Here is an 18,612-nt window from a genome sequence, read left to right as displayed (position 1 = left end):
AGGGCATTCCTGGCTCCTACTACTGCTACTACTACTTCCTCCTTTATGACCATTTAAACTTCCATCGTAAACAGTTTTTACTCTATTGCAGGAGTATCGCTTTTGTCATTAGTAGTTTCCCCTCCTCTTTCTCCTCCTACACTCTCACCATAACAACAGCAATAGTGAAAACAGCAAAATGGAAATAGAAGTAGAAGAGAGAACAGCGAAAACAGAAGACAAAAGAAAATAAAGAGCGAAGGGAATCGAACCACAAAACCGAAACCCAAACCCAAGTTTAACCATCAGATGTCAAAGCCGATGATGATGATTCTGATGCTGCTGCTGCCACAGATGATGTCATGGTGAACGGTAGCTAGAAGAGAGTGGGGATGGAAGTTAAGTGGAGTGGAGAGGAAAGGCAGTTTTGGGTCGAAAATTCGATTCGATTTGGCCATTTCGCACGCTGCTCAACAAACGTGGAAGCATCCAACGAGCACGAGTACGAGTATCCCCTGCTTCATCTAAGTGCGTCTCTAATGGAGTTCGAAAAGAGCTTTCCAACCGAAATACAGTGGAACTTCTGGCTGCACGAGCAAGCTTTCAATGAATGGCCATATCGCTTAGAAGGGCCAAACTGTGGCTCCTCTGTACTTTCCTCCTACTTTTCGGCTGTTTACTCTTGACTGCACATCGATTTCCACCTGAATATGTTTATCAATTGGCCAGCCTCCCAGCAGCCCTAATGAGCCACAAAATCTCTAAACAAATTCCTTCTATAGCTGTATCTGTAGCTGTTGTGCTTTTGTGGATGTGTCTGTCTGCCTCTTGCCAGGCCTCTGCCTGCTCTCTCAGCACATTAATAAACTGCATGGCCAACAGCTCATTAAAAGGCACTCGAGTGAGGCAGCTACAGCTTTTGCAGCTTCCATACTTCCATTCTTCTGCTGCCCCGAAGTCGAGTCGAGTGGAGTGGCACCCAAAACCCTAAGAAGCGAGAAACTACTTCAAAGATGTTAATGCCCTTCGAGCGAGGGTATTTTGATTTAGATGAGATGCATGCAACGATGCATCTTTTAGGGTATCTTAAGCTTCGACACCCGAAGGCATGGCCTTCCATTCTGTTTGTTGTTGCTGGCTGCTGCTGTTGATGTGTTTGGCTTTTTGGGGCAAATAAAAGTGAGAAACCTCTGCTCTGCTTCAGAGCGACAGCCACAGCCACAGCGACATTCACCCACTAACAGGCAAAAGTTGGATTCGACTAGAATTAGGAGTGGAAAAAAAGCAGTCGAGAAATAACAAGCCATGCAAATGCCCTATCAACAGCCACACAACCATATGTGTGGCAAAGTGCTCTGCTCTGGTCTGCAGTTTCCTTCCCGCCGCCCCCAGGGGAAAACGGTGGCGGTGGCGGAGGAGGTGGGTTAGGCGAGCGCCAAGTAGCGAACGCGTTGATTTCGCATTTATGCAAATTTCACGTACACTTCAAACTGCTCAGCGCCCTTTTTCTCTCTCTCTCTCTCTTTCTCTCAGTCTTTTCTCTGCCCCTCTCCACTCTTCACTCTCACCCCTTACCTCCACTCGAAACCTTATTTTTTCTTCTTCTTTGGTACTGTTTTTTGTGCGCCTGACGCGCTTTTGTTGGCCTGGCCAAAACTAAACTTTGGCTGCTGCTGAGTGAAACTGAAGTTGTCAGTGGGGATCGAGGGAGACCAGAGTGCGAGAGAGCAGGGGATTGTTAAAATTCAGCCGAGGGCCGAGTGATTTCTGTGTACCCTGTAGAGGGGCAGAGTAGTGGAGAAAGGGTACACGTTCATGTGTTGGGGGAGCAGTAAAGGAAGTTTCACTTTAAGCAAAAACTGTGTATACTGTTTTCGGGCTGTGGGACCGACTCAGCTGCCCAAGACGAAAGCGAGTAGGCAGTAGGATTGAAGTACAACGAAGCATCGACCGAAAATGGAAATGAAATTTGTTCCAGATGCCATAACTTGGTATTGTGCAGTCTTTGCTTTAAACCATACTCTTATGGCCCAAAGATAGGATTGTAGATAATTAGATAATCAGGTAGACACTTCATACAAAGCGAGGCTTTCAAGTACTTTCAAGTCGACTATACAGGGTGTTCTCTGTGTCGATGCCCCGATGCACTCGCTTTGACTGCTTCCTGCACTGATGCAACGTGACGTGACGTGACGTCATGTGTGCGCTCGTGCTTGCGGCTGCCAGGACATGCCTCCCGCCCCACCCCCACCGCAAACTCTGTTGCTCTTCAGGCTGTCGCTGTCTAATGCAATGCGCGTGCTAAATGGGCGTAACTCAACGGCTCGACGACTTTTTGCCATACACGGCGCTTATCAAGCGCGGAAAAAAGTTTTGCTAACTCCCACGCACACTCAAACAGAGCAGCACCACACACACAGTATGTATGTATATGTAGAGATGTCTGCAGCTGTCAGTGCATCAAAACACTTGAGTATTTGAAAAAAGAGATGCAGCATGGCTGGCAGCAGCAGCAGCAGCAGCAGAAGAAAAGCGACCAAAAAACACAGCATGAAAACTTCTGTTTTGGCATCGTCACTCGCATGGCCCGCACAACTGCACTTACAGTCAAAATAATAGCAGTGCTAAGATGTGTTCCTCTTGTTTGTACAAAAATTATAAGAACACTGCAAAAGAAAAGCCACGTTCTTAAAGTAAGCCAAACAAATCTATCATTCTTAGAGGGCTTTAATTCAAGAGAATGATTATATGGGAAACTAAGACAAGATCTGTCATTGGTGCTAGTCTTTTGACCGCGACTGTACGTGTATAGAAAAACAAACACACTCCTCTTGTCTGATTGTTTGATATTTTTAATATTTTTGCACTAGGCACGAAAGCACGCGCAAGAGCATCAAGAGAGAGAGAGAGAGAGATGGAATAGCTGACAAAAGTGACACTTTGCCAGGCATATTCTTGGTGTTGTTGTTGCTTTCTTTTGCAGGTTCCTTTTGTGATTATTTTCTTCGCTTTGGCGCTTTGCTTTTCAAGTGCTCTGTCAGCAAGCAGCAAGAGAGAGACAGACAGAGAGAGAGAGAGAGAGAGAGAGAGTGCAACAAAAGAATGCAAGTGACATTGAATGTGGCAATTTTTTTGAATGGAAAACAAACACACACACGTATACACAGATGCAGATACCGATACAGAATTGGGGGGCTCTTCCTACGAACCGCTTGCAGGTCTATCCAGATATGGAGAGAGCGTAGGGGAGCGGGCTCATCCCCAGAAGGTGGTCGACAGGTGGGGATAAGTTCATTACCACACTGTAATCCTCCCTTTGACTGCGTACCGAATTCCGCAAAAAACAATTCCGCAATTCAATGCAACCCTGATGAAAATTGTAATTCCCTATCGAGGGTATATTTATGACCCCCATTCCACAACCCCTCCATCCCTTCCCTATAGAGTATTTCAGGGGTATATTGGATCTTGACCTCCACAATATGCCGCAGGATATGATACTCCTCCACTCTGGCACAGTTCGAGATCCAACATGATGATTAGATGCTGATTACTGGGTATCTCCCTGTCGAGCCGAGTCACTCGCTTAAAGGCTTTTCTCTCTTGCTTTTATTTTGTTCTTTTTTGTGGCAACTTTTATTCCCAATTGGCAATTTCAAATATTTGCCTGTAATTGCATAAATATGAATTTTTGCTTATAAAATATGTAAATTCTATATAGTAGGATCCCTCTCGCTCCTTCTGCGTCGGCGGGGTTTATGCGGCAATTTGATTTCCCTTTACAGGATTTATAATTATTCGTGCAACAAAAACTGATTAATATTTCGCGATGAACGAGATTCAATGCAAATTTTAATCAGAGATAGTTATTCCCTGCCTAAACTCATTTAACTTATACTCGTGGCACGTTCTGTTGTAGCTATTTTTGGATCAGTGTTGGTGGCGGGGGGGAGCCCTGAGCTCTGAGCAGTAGTGCAAACATGGAGCCCCGTCGGTCGGTGCACAGTCATGCAAAATGTTGCTGGTCGCTGCCGTGTATGGCATATGGCATATGCCAGGGTAAATATTTATTAAATTGTGTATATAAAAACCAAAAGAATGCATTTAAAGCGGCAGATATCCATATGCAGATACCGAAACAGAAGCTCTGCCTCGCTCCCTTACAAGGTTTTTTCTTTGTTCGGAAACTGTTTTTGTGTCGAGTTTCGATTACGTCAAGTAAACGGGACTTAAAGCCGCGCAAAAATCAGCTGAAATACTATAAAGCATAGAGATAAATGTCGAACCGATATCACATTATTTACCCTTCGATGATGGGGAGAAGGGACGTGGCTCTGGCGGTCGAAATGTAATTAAATATAATAGAAAACAATCAAAAAACCAAATCCCATAAATTAAACTTTCTGCACAAAGCAGACACAGAACTCTGTCCGCTCCCCGCTCCTCTCCTTTCCTATGAACAATTCGATTAAAACCAACGCAAATATATATATGTATATATATAGTATACATAGATCTGCGGAAATCCTCGGAAGTCGGGCTATAAAAAATACGCAAAATATAATTTAAAATCTGTCACTGGAATAGTTAATGCCATATTAGTTGTTCTGAGCTAATAAAGCGTAATTATCAGCGCATTTATTTAATTAGCCGCACAAAAAGTACATAGAACAGAGAGAGAGAGTTGAGTGGGAGAGGGGGACGAGGGTACCCAGTCCATTATGTGGCATAGATAATGACAATTTAATAGGCACGTCAACCTGCTCTTTGCATGGGATTTTCTGTGCGCAAATTTAATTTAAACTTTTGTTCCCTTTCAAAGGGGAAGTCGTACATCGTTGTGGAGGGAGCTTTAAGTACAAAAATATAGAGAAATATAGAATAAAGAGAAAAAAAACTATTTTTAAATGTATCCCTTATCTATGCGAAAGATAAAAGCATCATCATCTTCGCTAACTTTATCTATAGATCTCTCTGATATCTGGGATATCTTTTACTTTGTTTGTCGTAGAACACCACACAGTGTAGAGGATCAGGAAGAGAGGCTAAGATTTAAGATGATTAATATCTCTGTTCTAAGAACTAAACGATTTCTAAGATTCCCCAGAATATATCAAAGATTCCCCTTTATGTGAAACTTATACTATATCTATGAAGAGGGAGAGACTTTTTTCTCTATTGATTAGTTGGATTCCATCTCTCTATAGGAATTGAGTAGTCCCTGTCTATCCCTGTTTTTAACTACCCGATTGTAGCTCATTATGCAGTCAACAAGATTATCGGACAGAGTCCCCAGCCACAGCTACAGCTACAGATACAGACACAGCTACAGATACAGATACAGATATAGATACAGTGTGGAATTGATTTGCCATTTGATTTAACATTAATGAACAAAATGAAATTAACTGAAAACTATTTCCCCCTTCCTCTGCTCTCCTCTTCCCTCATTCCTTCTCTGTTTCCCCATTTCGCTTTTTTTTGTGTGCTTTCCGCTTTCTGTAATTACCTTTTTGTGCATAATTGGTAGGCTTTAATGGGTTAACAAAATGCGATTAACCGAAATGCAATTGGGAAAATGCAAATTTCCGTCGCTAATTGGGAGGCCAGAAAGCCAGAAAGATAATGCCACCTACCGCTGGAATGGCAGCCGACAATTCTGTCGAAAATAGCCAAAAGCGCTGTTCCGTTTTTATGAGAAGGCTCACAGGCGGCACACTTGTTGCATGCCACCATCCAGCCCATATCCCTCTCCCACTCCTCCTCCTCAGTCGCTGTGACACTTTACAAAGTGCTGCAATTAAGGCTGACAAAGTGCTGGGCCCGACTCGACGGACGACTCGTTTCGGCCCGATTTCAGCATCCAGCGAACATTCTGAGAACATTGGAAACACTCGAATGAATTTGTTGAAACATGCCTCTGCCCTCTGCCCCCATTTATGTTGCTGCTGTTGCTCCTTCTGTGTGTGTGGATACGTATTAATCAGAAACTAAATGAAATGCTAAACATCTGAAATGTTTGCCTCTGCAAAACCATTTGTCATCCGTGGTAATGGACACGGACAAGTGTCACTTTCGGGTCCTAAAAATATCATCTCTTAACGAAACGAAACTATTTCGAGTGCCCGGTGCCTCCAGCTCTTTGCGGGGAGGGGAACAGCATCACGACGTAATATGAGCTGCATTGGCCCCCGATGTATGGTTCTCCCAGACGAAGAGAGAGAGAGAGAGATCTCTGCTCCTCCTCCGAATCGGCAGAAGGCTGCCCGGCCCAGGGTCAGCAAGGGTAAGGTTATGGATGGGGGCTCTCGGCCCCACAGTAATTTTCATTCAGATTTCGATTGAGATACTTTTCCTCCCACTTTTGCTTGTGCTTTCGCTTTCGTTTTGCCTTCGTCAATCAGATTTTGAAATTTCTGACTTTGGCATTGACGTCTTTTTCAGTTGTCGATCGAAATAGATTCGGTTTGAAGACCGAAAACACCGAAAATCCGAAATGCTGAGCAAATAAATACGAGTCCGGATCCGGGTGTGGGTAAGTTTACGGGTATGGGTACGGGTACAGCTCCACTGTGGGGGCGGAAGGCAAGGCCAACGAAAATAGGTTTCTGATACACTATGCAATATTTTTTCCAATGAAAATCGTATTCGAATTGAAATTGGAATATCTCTTGAGCAGCCCTCCCAACACCAACATTCCACAATGAACATTTAAAAATGCTCGGCCAAATGTTCGTGGCAATTAATTCTCGATTCCAATCCCCAGGGAAAATAAATGCTGCACGTAAATGTTGCACGTTGTGATTTATGGGCGCGCGCCGCCGCATGAAAATTATAATTTGTTCAGCGTTTTAGCCAAAATAAATATATATTTTCGGTTTTCGGTTAAATTCATAAACAAAAGCGGGACTCTGGTCGCGAAGCCACTCGGTGATGCGGGTTTCCCCCGAAGCGGAGCAAACCACTTAACCCTAGCCCCAATCCCCCTATCCTCTGGCCATCTTGCGATGGGTTTTGTGGCTCTTTTCGAGGCGATGAAACCGAAAATTGTTTGCCAGTCACGTTTGTGGTGCAGAAAGACAGCGAGACGGAGAGAGAGACGAGAGTTGAGTCCGCGTCCGCACTGACTGTTGTCTGCACTTCTTTTTCTTTATGGAATCTCTGCCCCTCTGCCTGTCTGTGCCTCTGCCTGTCTCTGCCTCTGTGGGTGTTTATTTTGAACGCATTGCGGTTATATAATTGCAAGGCGTCGGATACGTGATTACTTTTACGCAAATTGCTACTCGAACACTCGAATACTCTCGTATACTCTCTGGTATTGTGTAACTCCCCCGCCTCTCTTCTCGTGATCTCTGCGAAAGTGTGCCAGCCACAAGTCTTGCACTGGCAACGAATGATGCGTATTTGGAAAGTGATGGCCAAAAGATACATATGTAAGTAGTTAAGGTCAGGGGCTGGTCATCGCAGAGGATTCGCCAGATGAGAGTCAACAGAGGGGTGGGTGGAACAGGCGATGTATGTCCCATTCTGGATGATCATTGTTAGATTTTCCATCCATAGAAAGCGAAAAATGAAACCATGAAACTGAAGTACTTCTCCCAATTTCGACTTCAAGATTAGCTCGAATGAGGTCGAATGCCGCCGCGGAGCACCCTGTATTCCGCTCTCTCCCGAAGCTCGTCTCGAATGCTCTTTAATTATTGTCTTTCGGTCTTGATTCGCGTTCAGTTTGCTGAATGACATACGAACCCTGAAATGCACTGAGAAATACAATATGTGCATGCCTCAGCAAGCTGAGAGGGCGGGCATGCAACACACAACCTATAGAATGACAGTTCATGAAGGTTAAATTCTTGAGAAATGATTTTCTGCAAAAGCAAAATGCCAGTGCAATGCGGAGTGGCTGTCGAGAGGGAAGGGTCGGAGAGGGAGAGGGTAGGCACTAATTAAAATATACGCAAAAGCTGTTTGAAAATATGTAGAGCATGTCTCTCCCCTCCTAATAAGTTCCCTGATTATATATATAGTGATTGCACGAAGTCGAGCCATGAAATATTGTCACGCACTCGGGGAATGCCTTCATTTCATTCCTCCCTTCCTGCTGCCTGCCAGTTGCCGGGAAATAGGATGTGAATGAGAACTCTAGAGAGTCGGATTGTGGCATTCTAATGAGCTTTGCAACATTTCCTGGGCGGCCCTAATTTACGATCCCCAACTGCAGACAGCAGCAGCATACAGCAGCAGAAAAGTTCTTTGGCGATCCACTTGATAATTAATTGCGACACGAGCTGATAAACGCGATGAAAGGCGTGCAAACACAAGGGCGATTCATTCATTCATTCTACGAGTACGAGTGGAGTAGATCTTCCACAGTAGCCATTAGCTCACAAATATTTATGGGGAGGGCTTATCGGCCCACCCATCGATTCATTTTGAAAATATGATTACAGCCCCACTATAATTGGAAAAGTGACGAACTGTTATTCGGAGAGCTCTAAAAAGGTGCATGGGGGCTGATCGATTGATTGATTCATTGACTAACGTTCGTCGAGTGATTGATGATGGTCAAGGGGTTCACTGAACTCTAAACCCAATAGAATCGAAGGAGAAACCTCAAGAATATTGGTAGAATTACACCACAAACACCACTGCTGGATGGAAAATCGAAAACGAGAGAACGACCATTCACAGCGGCGTATACGTGATATCAGAGAGCTAGAGAGCGAGAACGAGAGAGTGAACGAAAGAGAGAGAGCGAAAGCCTGAACGAAAATAGATCAAGCAAAAAAGGAAAAACTCGAAAGAGTAGCCAAGAAAATCGCACAAGCAATTGCCTGCGCTACGACGACGACGATTGCCAAGTGAAAGATACTTTTTTCTTATTTTCTTTCTTTTCCTTGGCACCGGTGGGTGGAAGTGGGGAGGGGGCCGACCTAGAGCCACCCCGCTTCATCATTAATAAGAAATATCTCGGGTATGTCGCAGAAATTATGGCGCCAAACACTTTCGCAATTTGTGTACCGCTGTCTCGCAGATACTGTACGAGTATCTGTATCTGGTGGTCGCCAGAGGAAGCGAAAATCCAATCCGCGCCAGTAGCCAGCAGCCAGCAGCCATTCCGCGGCCGCTATAAATAAACTCACCTTGAAAATGTTCTAAAAATTTTCTCGCTTCTCGTTTTTGAAAAATATATATATAATTTTTATTCAATTTCAACGAGCCGAAGATCTACGACGTATGTCTAGCTGTGTATCTGTATCTGTTTCTATCTGTATCTAAAAAAGATATATATCTTTAGTTATTTTAGCAATCCAGACTATGATTTAAATTGCAAATCGTGCACTTTATTTTGTTTCGTAATTGATTTTCATTATTTGTTGGCTTAACCTTCACACACACTCACACACTAAAGGACTGTAAAGGGGTAGATATATAGGGATAAAATGGGGAACTGATCTATCAGTTATTGTATAACTTTATATATATTTTATAGGTACTGTTCAGATTATACACACTTTGCTGCTGATGATCGGAGTATACGATTAGTACAACGGATGCGGATGTGGATGTGGAAATGGACTGGCGTCCGAGCTGTTCCGATTCGGTTTTGGATTAGGATTGGTTCGGTTTTGGTTTCGGTATTGATTTGGATTTTTTAACTTTGATTTCTCGGATCTCGGATCTGTATGTTTCGTGTGTTTCGGATCTGTTCTTCTCGATAGTGCTCCGATAGTACGACGGTGCCAGTAGAATGTACAGTTCTTTTGGGGCGACGTTAACTAAGCGACGATTTTCTCTCAACTAAAGCAAAAAACGAAACCGAAAAATTTTGATGTGCATTTCGCTTTATTTTTTCGAATGGGAAAATCTTTTCAACCACATCGCTGGCATCGCCGCCGTCGACGCCGCAGTCGGTGGCTCTGCTTTCGGGCCGCCACAGACAGAGGCCCCTCACTATATAGACATTGTTGGTTCTCAATTCCCAACCGATACGGAAAGAGCAGTGGCAGTGGCAGTGGCAGTGGCAGAGGCAGAGGAGCAGCGGCTACAAAGCTACAAAAAAATACAAAAATTAAATCCCAGACGGCTGCCAATGTCTGTCTGCCTTCTGTAGTTCTTATATTTGGTTCTTGGTTTCGGGATTTGTACTGTATTTTGTTATTTTGCTAATTGTTTGTATTTTGTTTTCATTTCCCAGCACACACACACACGGATGTGTACAGTGCGTTTCATGGCTGTATGGGGTAGATTGTCGATTCGATGGATCTATAAAGGTAATTACTTTTTGCAGATCTAGAGGATAAACAAATGAGGCACTCTTCATAATGAAACGCACTATTGGCAAGTCTGTCTATTTTTTACAACTAAGTTGTGCAGGTGCTTTCGGTTTCTGTTTCTGTGAGTTAACTATTTCCCATGATCCTGTTTTCCAACCGCCCACAACGGAGTCCCAGTCTTCGGGAGATGATAAGAGTACAGAAAACAACAAAGGATGACTCATCGCTAACTCAATCGCTGAGAGATCCATTAAATGTTTGCCAATAATCGATTCATCAATCATGAGTCTTCGGGCAGTCTTGGGGTCGCCTTTAAAAATCGTCTAGAAAAATCGTCTACTGATGCTGTTGCTGAACGAGAAAATTAAACCATAAAGCATTTAATGCCAAAATGCTGCACACATTTTTTCCATTACCGAATCCGATGCTCAATCAGGCACAAAAAATACGAAGAATGTGGAAAAACATGGCATGGCGGCTGCCTAATGGATAAATCCGATAAATATAATATTTGGATGGTTTCTATATAGTACATGTGTAGTAGTACGCGTATCATAAAAAGCTATGAAGAAGAGCAAACAAGTAATAAACCCATCGCCCTTCTGGCTCTCTCTCTCTCTCTTTCACACACAAACACTTTTTGTGTGGTTGGTGGTTCTTGGTGGAAAAAACAATTTGAGCTTTTAATTAAATCATGTTCGGAGGGTGCCGAAAAAAACTGATATTAAGGCCGATTCAATCAAATCACCCAAAAATGTTGCCAAAATAAAAACAACCAGCACTGATATCGCCCGCCAATGGAATGCCAGTGGAGGAGGGGAGGGCCCTCTCTTGTCACACGATTGTCAGCGCGAGGACTGACATAGAAATTAAGTTTAAAGACCGCATCGCATCTTGATGATCTTTCGGATTCGGTTTCGCTTTTGTTGGTTTTAATTTTAATTGCGTCAAGATGACAACAGTTACACAATTTCTGGCGGTTAACACTTTTGCTTTTCGTGTGTGTTTGTTGCTGGATGCTGACTCAACTCCAATTCAAATACAACGGTGGATTAGGCTCGGCCAATGGTCAGTTTTTGTAGTTTTTTTCCCGTATGAATCACACTCGTATCGAATTCACGAACCCTTTGAATGGTAATCGGCTCGGCTCTGGGAGCTCTTATGATTTCGGACCAAAACAAGAACTTGGCCAATTGCACACACTCACACTTGCACTCACACTTCGGGTCTGGAACTGGAACTGCGGTCTGGGTGTTTTCTTTGTTTCGGGACTGCGAAAAAAAGCGATTCGGTTCTTTGCGATTCTTGGGTTCCTTCTTGTTCTCTTTCTGCTTCTGGTTTCGGTTTCTGTTTTGGTTTTTGTTTCTGTTTCTGTTACGGTTCCGCTGGGGCGAGACAACCGCGCGCGATCGTTGCGTTCGAACGAATGTGAGGCCGATACGGGCTAAAGTCGTAGCTGCCAAGCGACGTTCGCGAATGCACACACAGATACCAAGATACTAGGGGGAAAAACAACAACAAAGAACCAGTCGAAGCGCTGAGAGTCGTAGCATACGTTCCGCGACACTCGACTACAATATACCCAGTATTTATATGTGTAATCTTATGATTTATTAGACACATAATTCATTCACTGCGTCTATGCTTTTCGCACCTAATGTCCTCTCTTCCTCTCTCTCTTTAGATCTTATCAGCAACGAAGTTCCATTATATCTCCCTCACTCCGCCGTTTTCTTCATTCTGATCCGATCGTTTCTGCAATCTAATGGATTTTCTCGTATTTATAAAATATTGTTTCGCGTAATGAGGATTCTCCCTCCCCACCCACATATCATTTTGAGATTAAATTGATACATTGATACAGATAAAACCGGTTGCTCTTATAGCCTCTGAGATCTGACGGGCGGACAAAGGAATATGGAATATACAAGTATATGGTATTTATGGGGTTGGAAACGTCTTTTTTCTGGCTTATCTAAGCATCTACAAGAATCTAATATACCCCATGTACTTCCTTGACTGCAGGGTATAGTAACACCCACACACACACATACATATTTACGCTCGAGAGAGCGCTCTCTCTTCTTCTGTCTCTCTTTATGACTGCAGCAGAAATCAACAGGTAAGCAGCCAGCCGAAAGGTGTGCAAGATACTCTCCCTGAATTAGCTGTATCTGTATCTGTACGTATATCTGTATCTGCGCTTGTGTGCGGCACTTGCTGATAAGATAAATAGACGCAGCACCAGCAGCAGCAGCACCATCCCGGAACAGCTACTGAAACCGAAAAGCCAGCCAAAACTTCTAGGAGCGGACAAAAGGCCCCCCTTTTCGACACTATAAAAAAAAAGGGATCGGGATCACTCTGAGATTCAGCTTGAGCTCAGGGATCGGGGTTGAGGATTCTGGACTGGACTGGGGTCTCATTCTATATTTAGGCTGCATGCCACATCGGATCACGCTGGCGGAACTGGTTCCTCCAGTTTCCTGATAATCTGGGTGACGACTTCACGGCCCAAGCACACTGCAGCCCTCCTCTTCTGCAGCGGCCGTCTGATTTTCCTTTTCAGCGCCAAAAACAGAAAACAAAATGCACTTCTTCCTGCCGCCCCGCCCTGCCTCCTTCCACTTCGCTCCGACCAAAAGGCGATCAAAACTGAGCAGTTGCCCCGGAAACCGGTTAATATCCCATCCCATGTCATCCCGATTCGGGCTCTTTGCCATGATATTGACCAAGAGCCAGAGCCAGTCCCATACCCCATTGGGGCGGCAGGACAGAAACTAAAAGTGCTAGGCCCGTCATCTCGGGTCGAAAGCGACTGTAAATCATTTAGCAACTATTTTGTTACAGACCCCAACCCCACAGTCTAGATCCCAGATCACCGACCGCAACTAAAGGAAACGACAACGCGCCGGCGCGTAGTCATCTTGGAAATGTCTCGCATGCGCTGTTGGCATGCGGGTAATTGCGTTGAGGATGTGACGGCAAGAAGATGTCTGTCCTACTTCCCGATCCCCCCTTCCCCCTGCTTGACACTACAAATCAATGAGTGAATAAGCCAGGAAATTGCCTGGAAATAAGCCCAAATGATGGGCCTCGCAAAACAAATGAATTATGTAATTGTGAATGAATGAAAGTGACATTTGTGACGTCCTTGATTGGACAAGTGGAGTGGAGGGATTGGAGGAAGTGGCAGCCCGTCGAATTGGAGCGGTAAAAGGGTATTTATTTCCCGTTTGTTCTATTTAGCCAATTCTTCAACCAACCTATTGCTGGTGACGAAATGTGGAGAGCGCTGTGGCGCAGTGCTGAATGAGTGATAGATGGCGCTATAGGTTCACAGGTGGCGCCTCGCAACAATTACATTTTACATTACTTTTACCTTACATTACATTACGATTTTAATCAATAACAGCAGCGATAATAATTTTATAATCAATGACAGCATTGTTATTAATTTTACAATCATCAACAGCGTCGATATAAATTGTATAATCAATACCATCATCGATATTGAGAAACCTTCATTAAATTTTTGAATACGTGCCCATCCAGGATTTCAATTATATTTTTCATATTTTATATGAGATCTCACTGAACTGGGACTGTGACTGGGACAGACTGAATTCGTTCCATCGTGCATCCTATTTTCCAGAAAAGATATAGGAAGCGATAAGAAGCGCAAAATCGGTATAGTTTTCCCCAGCACTGGCGTTTACCTAATATGTTTAAGACCTTGATCAAAGGCGCTGATCGACCAGCCCTTGTTAATCTTGGCATTATTCCCATAAAATGGCTCATTATTGGTATCAACATCTTATAGGCATTTAGAGTTTACCAGTCGGTTGAAGGCAAATTTTGTTCGACCTCATGTCACATTCGCAATCATCTATGCAGCAAATCACAAATGCCCAGACAGCCACGGAAAGTCCCACAATATTTCCTTATTTCCATCAGCATCAAATGAGAGCTAACTGAAATCTAAAGGAAAAAATTAGTTTGATTCTATTTAAATATAATACCTTTTCCTGTAAATGCTTGTAAATCCAGTAACCGGGATTCGCTTCGACAGGTCCGTTCACCCAAAACGGACTGAACCAAGAAGGTTTCTCTAATACGTAAATATATCCTTGAAGGGGTGCGCTCTGACCGATTCCTACGGATGTTCTGGTCTATAATATAACATAACAGACCAGAACTGGCAGAGAGACTGACGAACGGGACGAATGCTTCGTAATGTAGTCCTTTAGGGTTATCAAAGGGTGCCACCTATACAGAACGATATAATCCGTAAGTGGGCCCCCATATATCGTCGAGTAACGTTTTGTAATGTAGGAGCAGGTTGCCCGGATATTTACAGTTACAGCACTTGTCAACAGGAATCACCGGTATGCAACGGAGAAGAGAGCGGCAGGTATGGATGAGCAGAACAGAGCAGAGCGGAGAAGAGGAGAGGAGAGCAGACAGTGCACGTGCCCATCCCATCACGATAACAGGCGCAAACAATTTGACAATTTAATGTGGCGACAATCAACCTGCAGATCAGAGCACGGGAGAATACCGAAGAACCCAGGACTCACCTGAGGACAACACTACTCAGGACTCGCGCTGACAACATTAGCCCTGTGCGTCCGTCCGAAAGGGGGCCGAAATCGAGGCGAGTCGAGTCTATAATTATAATTCCATTACCATTACCAGAGCGAAGGAGGCGCGAGCCACTCGTAAAGAGCAGGACCCAAAGGGACAGAGAGAGAGAGTGCAACAGAAACAAATTGGAAAGGTGCTACACAGCCACAGCGCAGATCCTGCGCAGATCCTGTGTTCTGCCGTCAAAGACAATTGAGTGGAGTAATTGCCGAACAAGACCAGGAACCAGGAACCAAGAGTCAGGCACTCGCTCGGCTAATGATGGCCAAGGATAATGCGGGCCGGGACTCGTGTTAATGTGACCAATGCGCGCCGAGCAGGTGAATCGCACGAATGCGGAAGTATGCGCATTTCGTTTGATTTGCAGCGGATCCACATTTGATGGAATGTCTCGACTCGCAACCGAATAACCCCCCGTTCCGCCTGGCCAGCAAATTGGGATACGGCTGCTGCTGCGGCTGCGGCACTACAGCTGCCAATCCGTTGCTAAACCACTTTTATGAGCCACCAGCAGCAGCATCAGCCCCAACAGGTGGGGGTCGACGCGCATTCGGCGATAAGAATGTCATAACACAAGCTCCCAATTAACTGCGTCAGCGAGTGGAGGAGTACCTTCAACTTCAGCTCCAGCTTCAGCTTCAGCTCCTTCTCCAGCTCCAGCTCATTTGCATCCGAGAGTATCGAGGGCATGGGCATTCATCACTGGCCTCCTCGCAGCGCCACGGGGGACCAAACAGGAGATACTCTTCGAAAGAGAGTGAGGGTGAGAGAGGGAGAGGGGGGAGGAGGAGGCGCTGAGACAGACAGACGTGTGGCGTGTTGGCTCCTGTAAGTAGTTAACTCTGACTTTTATTGCCGCACAGTCGATGGACCACCGAAGGGTCATTGCCTCTGGCACCGAATCGGATCGAATAGTATCGGATAGGATCGGGTCTCGTTTTGCGAAAGATCTCCGCTTTAAGTTCACACCCAGATTCGAGATTCATTTCCGCCCCTGGAGAGCCAAAGACAGCGCCAAAGCTAGAGCCAGAGCCAGAGCCTGGGACCCAATCAATATACCCACAATAAAGGTTAATTATGTAAATGTCACACAGTTGCTACTGTAGTCATCATCGTGCTTCATCGTTGTCGGTCTATTTCCAATTTCGATTCCAATACCAATACCAATTCCGATTCCGAAACGCGCTCAAAGCCCACAGTTTAATGGTCTCTTCTCATTCGGGTGGAGGATGGAGGAAAAACATTTCAATTTTTTATTAGTTCACATTCGGCGGTGTCTTAACCTGTTGTCGAGAGCGTTCTAAATGAGAACATAACTGCTTCTGTTGCCGCTTGGCCGCTCTGTCTGTCTCTCCGTCTGTCTGTCTTGGCCAATTAACCCCTTGTTCCTTTATATCTGCTGGCTCTGACCGAACCCTGTCCAAGTCTTTGCCGCTTTTTACGGTTTAATTGTGCCTACAGCCACAGACAAAACAGAGAAATCAATCTCGAATCTCGAAATGCGTTGACAACTCGGTCCCATCCCGTCCGTAGCCCAGACAGCGATTGCGAGAGAGTCACCTCTGAAGGGGGAGCTCACCCGAGAGGTGCATTTAAGTGCACCTTTAGGAAATTAACCATAAAAAATTGCTTCATTTAACCAGGGAGCAAGCAGCCAGCAGCAATCCGGCACTAAAAACTAACAAACCGAGCAGCAGGGCAGACAATGTCCGAAATTGAGAGGAGAAAAAGTGTGAGCAGAGAGAGAGAGAGAGAGAGAGAGAGCAGAGAAAACCAACGCAAGGGCTCGGATTCGGGTTCGGGCGAGATCTTCCAAAGGCCAGAAGGCCGAGGCCATGCCCTAGAAAGCGGAAGCCCCTGCCCGCCTTGACTCTGGAAAGGTTAGTGTCAGGGTGCCCCCAAAAACTATTACAAATAGGTGTCGCTGAGGAATTGTTATCCGAAAGCAGATATATCTCATCATAATCCCAGTCCTAGGTCCATTCTAGGACTATCCTTTCTCTCTTCCTAATTGAAGACCATTAATTGTGCCCCATGCTCCTGTCAGCCAAGCCATCTTTTTCGCTGCTGCTGCTGCCCCCAAATCCCCATCCCATTCGATCCCATTCGATCCCATTCGATGCCATTCGATCCGATTGCATTCCCATCCCGATGTCGAGGCAATGTCAAACATTTGGATCTGCTAATCGCGTAAAACATAACACCATTACCGCCATAAAATAAATTTTCTGCCATAATATCTGTCGCGCAATGACCGGAGAGAAGGGCTGTAAGCCACGAACGACGACGACAGCAAACGACTGCGGCTACGGCGACGACGACGACGACAACGACAACGACGACGACAGCAAAGACGACGACGACATCTTGTGTCCAATTCCGATTGCAATTTCCAATTCCTCAACAGGATTTTGATTTATGCCGAAATCGCGGAGAGCAAGCAGAGCAAGTCGCAAAAACCGAAAACACAAATCAAACGCAAACAGCGCGACGAAACATTGCAACAATCCATGCCACGGCCCGGCCAGCGTGCGAGGCCAGCCTCAGCCTCAGACTCAGATCCAGCTTCAGCTCGCGGTCTATATCGCAGCTTCTGCTCCTATGTTGGCCAAGTGGCAACAAAAAAGGCCAAAACGAGCGCGAAATCCAAACGCGAGCGGCGCGCGCGTTTTTTGTCGCGCCAAATGGCCACAGCAAAAACGCCCCGAGATCCGTGGACCCACTGATGCCCTGATCCTCCTCTCCAGCCCAGCCTCATTTATATTTCGAGCGCGAGCGTATAAAAATATTCTGTTGTACCTTCGGTTCCAATCCCGGCAAGGGCTATGGGCTCTCAGTCCGAGCCCTGGCCTAAAAGTGTCGCCCGAGCGGGATCGTCGCGACGATCAGCGATCATCATCGATCCGGCGATCGATCTTGTCTACTGTTCCTGTCTCTTCCCTCTCTCGTTTTCTTTCCCTTTCCCTCTCTCCCCTCTCCAAGACCCTCCCTGTTCTGTGCTCTCTGCTCTCTGGTCGTTTTTTGTGCGGCGTCCCTGCTCCCAGTCAGGCTGTCAGTCATAGTCATGCCAGGGCATTCCAATCTGGCCATGATCAGGAGGTTTCTTTGGCTGATTCTGCATTCCTGGCCGTCAGTTTCCTTGCGCGCATCCTCAACGCCTTTTAGCATTGTTTATGAAGTGGAAGCAAGGGCACTGCAGAGGAGTGCAGGATGGAGAAGGTGCAGGAGGATGCCAGGATGCGGAATCGCGGCACCGCCTGCACGTGATACAATTATGGCAGATTTTTTCCACTACTCCGATCGGATCGGGTCCTATGCCACTCGCATATTTAACGCGCTCTCCGCGGCACTGTTCTCCATCTTTTTTTTGTCGCGCGCTTTGCATAACTTAAGGCTGCCGCAATTGTTGCGGCAATTATTTTTAGCCAGCTCCCTTGCCTTTACCAGCTGATTTATTGGTGGCATATTCAGAGTAGCCACCGATCCCGATCCCGAACCCAATGCTTCTGCTGCTGCTGCTGGGAAAGTTTTTCCCAACTTCACACCTCATCGAACGTCCGATGGACGGCTGCTCCCCAGGCGGCGACCTGCTTATGAATTCCGCTCACAGTGCCACACAGCTTTGACTCCTTCGATTCCAATGCCATTTTAAGAGCCAGTGGCAGTGGCAGAAGAGCCACAGCCTGTGGCAGTTCCATTGTCGCCTCTT

The 18,612-nt window shown here is 45.5% G+C and overlaps 1 protein-coding gene and 1 long non-coding RNA gene across 16 annotated transcripts in view; one reads left to right on the top strand and one right to left on the bottom strand.

The window, feature by feature from the left end:
* Positions 1 to 11,710, bottom strand: part of Zasp52 (Z band alternatively spliced PDZ-motif protein 52) — a 56,465-nt gene extending 44,755 nt beyond the window's left edge. For 2 of the 15 annotated variants that reach the window (XM_001362043.4, XM_015185355.2), the window contains exons 1-2: positions 11,476 to 11,710; positions 9,495 to 9,780 (exon numbers count right to left, since the gene is read on the bottom strand). The gene's annotated coding sequence lies outside the window, so the exon portion shown is untranslated. The remainder of the gene's footprint in view (positions 1 to 9,494; positions 9,781 to 11,475) is intronic. The other 13 variants (XM_015185359.2, XM_015185362.2, XM_015185361.2 and 10 more) reach the window with 10 other exon arrangements.
* On the top strand, positions 6,389 to 12,187 carry LOC117183566 (uncharacterized). The gene is made up of 3 exons (XR_004468666.1): positions 6,389 to 6,514; positions 10,178 to 10,253; positions 11,941 to 12,187. It is a non-coding gene; the product is annotated as an uncharacterized lncRNA (long non-coding RNA).
* Positions 12,188 to 18,612: the final 6,425 nt, after the last annotated feature.

Source organism: Drosophila pseudoobscura, chromosome 3 (assembly GCF_009870125.1).
Source record: "Drosophila pseudoobscura strain MV-25-SWS-2005 chromosome 3, UCI_Dpse_MV25, whole genome shotgun sequence".
NCBI lineage: Eukaryota > Metazoa > Arthropoda > Insecta > Diptera > Drosophilidae > Drosophila > Drosophila pseudoobscura.
Note: the sequence above shows the minus strand (reverse complement) of the source record. Positions and strands in the feature narration are given on the sequence as shown.